Genomic DNA, 8148 nt, shown 5'->3' with positions numbered 1-8148 from the left:
ATCTCACCCTCCTTCCAGTCCTCTTCAAAACACACACACACATATACACACACAGACACACACACACCTTTTCACCATTTTAGACATGCACTTGCAAGTGCATGAGCAAGCACATGTGCAATGTAAAGCCATGAGCATACACACCTACACACACATACACACACAGGTGACATCTGGAGTGTTTCTGCCTCACCGCCGTGTTGCTCTCCTGGTTGGACTGATAGCTTACCCCCCCCCCCCCCCCCCTGTGTGTGTGTGTGTGTGTTTAATTTTCCTTTTAGAAAGTAAAACCTCTGCGTGTTCAGCTGTTACTCAGCGTGCTAATGTACTATAATGCCCTAGACTAGTGATCTCGTTCTCTGTGTATGTGTATGTGTGTTTGCCATTAGCTGGTACAAATCAAGGAGCTGTAAAAAGTTGTTGATGTGCCAGTCGCCCGTATTTGTGTCACCTTCAATTACATACTTAGACCACTGAGCCATGTGTGTGTTTATACAACCTGTTTCTGCAAATACTGAAGAAAGGACAAAGAGAAACTTTCTCAACACTTTATTCACTTAAGCCACGCCATGTTGAAGCCACGCCCACTCATGGTAGCAGTCCAGCAGCCATTTTGAAGCGAAGGAAACGTGTCAGATGAGTTCAGAAAATGACATCACTAACTGTGAAACACTGAGCAAGATTAATTCATCTCTGTCTCTCTGCTAGGGGTGCAGGGGTATGCTCAGGGTGGCCTCAGCGTGTCATCGAGCCACCCTTTAAGGACCGCCCACAAAATCCTAGACTGAAAACTGGTGAAAAACTGTTTGAATCTCTAACTCCACATTTCAGTAATATATCATACAAAGTCTTTTCATGTGTTTTCAGCAACTATTTTCCAACATATTTATTGTGTTTTGAAAGAAATCTCAGAATTACCTTTACACGGACTTTAAACTCACGTAGAATGGCATCCTCCTTGTTTAGTTCATTTACATGTATCTGTCTGCATGTATAAATGTGCAGTGATGTTTTTATTACAGCGATTCCAGTTTTTTTGAATCTGTGTGTGTGTGTGTGTGTGCGCACAGACATGTGACAAACTGTAAATAAAATAAAACAAGGTGAGACGACCCTTTGCTCTGAACACTTCTGAACACTAGCCACACTTTCTAGATTTTGATGACAAGGTCACATGATTTTAGATTTCAGACCATTTTAGTGTCTTTATTCCTAAAATGTAAGTAGCAACAAATTTAATGACTAATTCAGACCATCAGGGAAAGGGAGGAAATCTATTCAAATATCATACTGTAATTCATTACCATGCATGCTGCTCTACCGTGATCACAGGCAGCAGGAGGTGAGCTTTGTGGGGCATCATCTCGGTCCCTGGTAAGAAGCCCCAGTCCTTGGCGATAGCATCAGACTCGGAACCAGAGGAGACAACCGAGTCTGAGATAGAGCCCAGCCCAGAGACTCAAATTAAAAAGCCCAAAATATATTCTTTCAGACAGGACTGGCTAAAACAATTTCCCTGGCTGATGTACGACAAAGGATGTAACGCAACGCACTATGCTTACTGTCAGGAGTATGGCCGGTAATAGTGCATTCGTAAAAGGGTCAACAACGCTTCGTATCGGAACTTTAAAAAAACACTACTTATAATTATACATATACATATGCTTACATGTAACGAGGCATCAGATAATAAGATTTAGTGTCAATGTTTTCATAACCTTATGCAGTAGTTAACTTAATGTCATGGAGCTAACATGTGCAGCTACCTTTAATTATAATGACCAATAATGACGGCTTACTGGTTTGTATTGCTGATAACAATCAATAATGTTAGTCTATAATCAATCTTTTTAAATGCATTTTAAACACATAAATCATTTTGCATTGCATTTTGGGTGGCATGTTGTAATAGAATAATGATACTGAGAAATCTGGACCTTGGATTACAGTATGGCCTTTGCTCAAGTCATTGCTTGGGCTCGACACCATTGGGAATGCATGTACAGTATATAGGCAGAAACACTCAGCATACTATACAGACCTCTTTAAATGTACGTAGCTAAGGTTTATACGGCCCTGGAATAATCAGTATAACCACATTATTCACTAATGTATTGTAAGTACAACAGATCCACTCCACTATACACACTCTATGAAACTGAAGTGTTTCCCTGCCTGTGAAGTGTTTTCTCTGCTGGGAGCAGCAGTGTGGGAGAAATGTGATTTTTGATCCAAAACTCCTTCAAGCCCACTTTATTACCTGCAACCAATTTATCCCAGAATGCAGAGCACATGTGAAGTAACCTTTTTTTTCTTTGAGATACATATACATGAAGCAAATATTTTATTGGATCTCCTCAAAAGCTTAAAATCTAGAAGATATAGATTGATGAATTTTCACGGCACATTTTAGTCCCAAGATAACCAAGTTTTCATCACCAAGGAACTCCTTGGTGATGAGGTTTTTGATATACAGGCCAGGTATCTCTCCATCCTTGGCTTTTAATCTGCTTTGTGCTAACCAGCCAGTTTATTTGTTAAAGATGGCAGTCAGAGGTAGCTATCATCTTTTCCGGCGGCTAATATGCTAATCTGCTAAGTTTTTCCAACATTGGATGACCTACAGTATGCAAAATCTACAATGGCAAACTGTGGTATCCTATGAGAGTATGGGGTACTTGGGGCTATTGCTACAGTACTTCCAATCTAGTCTCTACATACCCAAAGTAAGACCCATGTCCGAATTCTCAACACAGAGTCAAATACTTTTTCTGACTCTGTCCTCTGCTATGGCTGGCCCTCCTTACTCATCTTGTTTGTGTTATTCACAGACAGGATCTCAAAACACAGCCATGTCTGCTTTTTGCAGATGATGTGGTTCTGTTGGTTTTTACCAGGCTGTGACTTTAAGCACGCACTCAACCTATGCCTGCACAGTGGTTGAAATGAGAGTTTGCACATCCAAGTCTGAGGTCATGGTTCACTGCCAGAAAATAGTGGATTGCTCCCTCTGGGTTGGGAGTGAGCTGTTGCCCCAGGCAAAGTAGTTCAAGTATCTCAGAGATGAGCTTCAAGGCAAAGCTGCTGATACCAGTCAGTCAATGTTCCAAATGCAGCCAAAATAAGATTCCTCCATAAGGCGCCTGGGCTCACTTTAGAGATGTGTTGAGGAGTTCAGACATCCAGGGGGAGCTTGGAGTAGAGCTACTACTCCTTTGCATGGAAAAGAACCAGACCTGGTTTGAGCCTTTTGGACGCCTCCCCTTTTCCGGTTATGTCCACTTGGAAGGAGATCCTGGGGTAGGCTCAGATTATATATGTTATTAGCCTGGGGATGTCTCAGGATCCCATAGGAAGAGCTGGAAAATGTTTCTGAAAAGAGGAATATCTATAATAATTTGAGAGATGCTGCCTGCTGCAAGAGCTTCACTGAAAAAGATCTAAACGACACTGACTGAAATGTGTGTGGTTTACAAGTGTAAGGTGTGGCTTTTTTTTTTTTTTTACTTTTAAAATTACATTATAATCACCTGCCGACTATTACAAAATTGATGCACATGGTGTTTATTTCTCATAAGCTGTACAATAATTATCATGCACTCATATTGTACTGCTAATGCACCTTGTAATACCTTATAATCTTACTTAATGCCAAATTAAGGATTAGAACTATCTTCCAAAAGCCTTCTAAAAAGTCTAAAATACAGATTCACAATACCGTACACAGTGTGGTACATAACACAAAGATGTGAGAGGCTGTGGCTCAGAGATAGAGCGGGTCGTCCACTAATCAGAAGATTGGTGGTTCGATCCACTCCAGTCTGCATGTCGAAGTGTCCTTGGGCAAGATACTGAACCCCAAATTCCCAGTGTATGAATGTGTGTGAATGGGTGAATGAGATATGTCCTGTAAAGCGCTTTGAGTGGTTGGAAGACTAGAAAGACGCTATATAAGTACAGTACCATTTAATAACAGACCAGTATTATTATCCCAGTATTTGGTTTTACATTTTTGTGTCACCTAAATGTTTCTGTTGATTTGTCTACTTGCTTTGTCTGCTCAACACTTCCTTCCAGGATGCTGTGAAATACTGCAATTCATGGTTCTGATTTGAACCCTGACTAATTCTTGAGTGTCTAAAGGTCCATTTGTACATTGGACATATCGAAATTTAATGAGCATGTCATGAAATTAAAGACTGTCTCTGATTTGGACTCTGAGTTTTTCTTTAGTCCTTCCTTCATCAAAGTGTCTGTTAGACACATGATATCTCATAACCAGTCAGAATGTCATGTCATGAATTTTGCTAAACATACTTTAAGCATGTGCCCAGGATGATTGACCCCTTTGATTTGATTAACCCCGTGATATTTACTCTAGTCCAGTTCCAGTGAGGCTTGATCAATGACAAATATGTCAGCATTTCCAATTCTGTCATAATTATGTATTGGTTATGTTAAGCTACAGCAAGAGTTATGCAACACACTAAGAAAGAGAACCTAAGAAAATATCAGCTTGAGCACTGCGTGTTATCTATATTTGCTGTTACTGTCCCTGTCTAAGACATCGCCATTTGTGTTCTAAATTTCTGCATGATACATCAGTTCACAGGGATTATCATTGTTGAGCTGGAAGCCAGTTAATGTTTGGCTAAGTCTGGTAGAAATATGTCAAGCTGAGGTCTGTCTTTGTTTTGCTTTACAGATTTCTCTGATAAAAGTTGGAGAGCTGCTCCCCACTGTGAAGAAATAGAGCCAGAAGACTGCCACTGCTGGAACTCACAGAAAGACACAAGAATAAAGGTATGCGTGCACAGTTGCAAACATACACAGAGTGGCTGTGATGGTTGCGCTTATAAATGCTGGCCTCAATGTCGACATTACCTTTTCCTGTTACATAGGAAAATGTGCAGTCATTCATGAGCACAAAACTCCCAAGCTGGTTTTCTCTTGAACATTTGACCAAATTTGTGCATTTGACCAAATTTGTGCAACTGCTCATTTGAAAAGATTAACACAAAGCTCTGACGCTAGCCTACAGAACCATCTCAGGATCTGCCCCTGCCTATCTCAGCGTCTTACTAAAGGCTCACGTCCCGACCAGGGCGCTACGCTCCGCTCATACAAACCGTCTAGTTGTACCCTCGCCTCTCGCAAAGCGAGGTCACTCTAAACTCTTCTCTGTGGTCGTCCCCAGATGGTGGAATGACCTACCAACGGCTACTAGAACAGCAACATCCCTTTCTACCTTTAAAAAACTTGTAAAAACCTTTCTGTTTCGAGAATGCTTCCCTGCCTAACAAAACTAACAAAACTAACAACTACTCTGTGCTCCTTTACACCTTTCTCAGCTTATGTCCTCCTCTGTAAGTCGCTTTGGATAAAGCGTCTGCTAAATGCAATGTAATGTAATGTAATGTAATGAAAAGAGAGCGTTTGAAAGAAACATTCATCTCATAGTTTGTAGTTTTTGTAACTCTTGTGAAGAGCGTTGGGAATCCTTCTGAGCACACAGTGAGCGGTCCTTCTACCAACTTTCCTCAAATACTGAACACCAATCAAAATGTAGATTGCAAAACAAAAACCGTAATATGCTTGTGTTGTCCATGTTAGTGAAGAATTTCAGTTTCAGTAAGCTTTACTTAACTACAGTAGGTCAAAAATGTAATTTTTCTGAAGAACTTGGGTTATAATTTGGCCATTCCAAGTGCACTAACTTTCCAAGGAGTTTGTTTATAGCCTGTCCATCTGACTGCTTGTGTTTCTTTCCCTTCTGACTTAGCAATACCAGTGCAGTATGCGATTGCTGATTTTATGTTCTGCAATTAAAGATTGTCTAAAGGGCTAAACAAATACAAAGTCCCAAACAATCTGGTCTCAGAGGGAAGCAAGTAGTTTGAGGATCCACATACCATTCAGCACTCAATATATCTATTGCAGTGCTAGGCATGATGTCACTTCCTCTGCCTGGAACAATGCCAAAACCTCAGGGCTGGCTGGCTGATTGCTTAATTACTTTTGTTTTATTTAAATTTTTTCCCATAGGAACAAAGTTTTGTCTTGATTTCTGTGTCGATGCTGTCTCGATTCCTCACTGACTGGTGTGATGATATTTCTAAGGAGCCACCATTATTTGATTATTTGAATTCATCATAGAGTAATCAAGCTCTTGACAATACACAACCCATCTGTACTACTAACTTCCAGTGTCTGAGATTTATCCAAATGCAAGGCAGTCAATATGTCACTAATATCATCTAATACGTATGAGCGGATAAAGTGCAAGTAACACTAACCAACTTTAGGTAGCTGAAAGCTTTCTAAGTCATTATTTGAGAGGGTCACGTGCATTAATGGGTTTTTATTTTCTTTATCTTGTTCTTAACCTCATGCAGGAGTAAAGTGAATTGATGATATACTGCATGCACACTTCTATTCTATCTGTTCATTTGAGCCATTAGCTCTAAATGTATTAGAACTGGGTATATCTCATCTTGTGTGAAATATATTTTTCTGATGTGTCTATAATCAAAAGAATAATTCCACTTTTATCATCTGTGCCCAGCAAATTGAACATCAACGTACACACTCTATTACTAATTGCATACTCACAAAAACAGATCCTTTTGTAAGATACAGGAATATGTTTAATGCTATTAATAACATCTGATGTGAACACACCTAATTAGCTATAAAAAACTGATCCTCCTTCACCATCTCTGCTAATCTTTCATTTACAGACTCTTCTGTTATTCTCTCTTGCTAATTTAGATTCCTTCCTTTCTTGCTCTCGGTAAATACCCTTATTTTATTTATTCCCTCCCTTTACCACTGCCGAACAGGAAACCTGCTGAGAAAAAGTCTCTCAAACTGAGCCAGCCCTTTGAAAACTGACCTTTTTTAACGTTGGTTACATCTGAGCGCACCTCTGTGCTTTTAACTCAAACTTTAGAACTAAAATGTAAGTAAAGTAAAAGATGTTCCATCAAATAGTTGTATAACTACCCCCCCCCCCCCCCCCCCCCCCCCCCCCCCCCTTCAAGTCATTACATCATACAATATTATAGTTAAGAAGTGAACAGAACACAGTGGAAAGGCCTTGTAAGGTCATGGTTTTCAGCTGCTGAATGTAAGGGGTGGGACAATTGTGCTTGTCAGACTCATGTCTTCTGGAGCTTGCTTTCTCTCACTACATAACTCTTTCCTTCCCCTGAAGCACTTCACATGGGAAGCAAATGGGGTGCCTTTCAGAACCATCATTAAAAAATCATTATCATCTCTCATCTCTCCCTGACCTTTCACTCAGTAAGCCCGGCGTTCATTTGGAATCAAAAAGTTCACACCCATCTATCAATCAGTCCATTGGACCATCTATCTGGATGCATTTTTTTTATTTTTTTTATCCCTTCAGAAAACGTATTGCTAATAAGAATTGGATGAAAACATCATGGTACCATGTGCAAATGGTTCGACGGTTCCTACAATAAGTCTAAGCTCTTTCAGGTCCAGTGTGAAGGAATGATTGGCATCTTGCGATGAAGTTGCTGATTGCAACTTGCCTTGCCCTACCTTCTAAGTCTGTAGAAGAAACAACTGTGGCCGCAAAACTTAAGACAAGCATTAAAGGCCGGTGTTTGGATCCTTCGTTCTGGGCTACTGTAAAAGTAATTAGTATGCAAAAGAGTGCAGTGTGATTTGCTGAAATGTTCCCTGGTTTCTAGTTTCTATATTCTGATTTATCTTTAAGGCACCTTTTAAGCATCTAGAAATGGCACATATGAATATGTTTATTATAGAATACACCGATCTGATCACCAAACTCAGTGAGCTGATGTAGGCAGATTTTGGGTAAGCAGACTTACTCTTGTAAACTTGCATTTTCCTTTTCTGGCAATGAATAAAAACCAGTATGTATCCCATAAAATGTCTTAGTGCGTGCAAACACACGACACCATGAGGTGGAAGTCACCATTAATGAGGTCACCTTTTAATGTTAATACACCGTTCAACAGCTAATATGGGTAGAGATATTGTTGGGAAGCACAGGTGGAATTCTATTACCCACGATTATTGATTTGAACTCTGACCTATTGCCTGACCTAATGTTTCCTGATTATGCTGTTATTAATAATCAGAGCATTGACCGAA

At 40.0% G+C, this 8148-nt stretch overlaps 1 long non-coding RNA gene across 1 annotated transcript in view; it reads left to right on the top strand.

Moving 5' to 3' along the window:
• The first annotated feature begins 4711 nt into the window (after positions 1-4711).
• The window catches only part of LOC113746592 (uncharacterized), a 126918-nt gene continuing 123481 nt past the window's right edge, over positions 4712-8148 (top strand). The window contains exon 1 of the long non-coding RNA XR_003462972.1: positions 4712-4803. This is a non-coding gene — a long non-coding RNA (uncharacterized LOC113746592). The remainder of the gene's footprint in view (positions 4804-8148) is intronic.

This window comes from Larimichthys crocea, chromosome X, assembly GCF_000972845.2.
Source record: "Larimichthys crocea isolate SSNF chromosome X, L_crocea_2.0, whole genome shotgun sequence".
Classification (NCBI taxonomy): domain Eukaryota; kingdom Metazoa; phylum Chordata; class Actinopteri; family Sciaenidae; genus Larimichthys; species Larimichthys crocea.
This window is presented reverse-complemented; position numbering and strand designations above follow the sequence as displayed.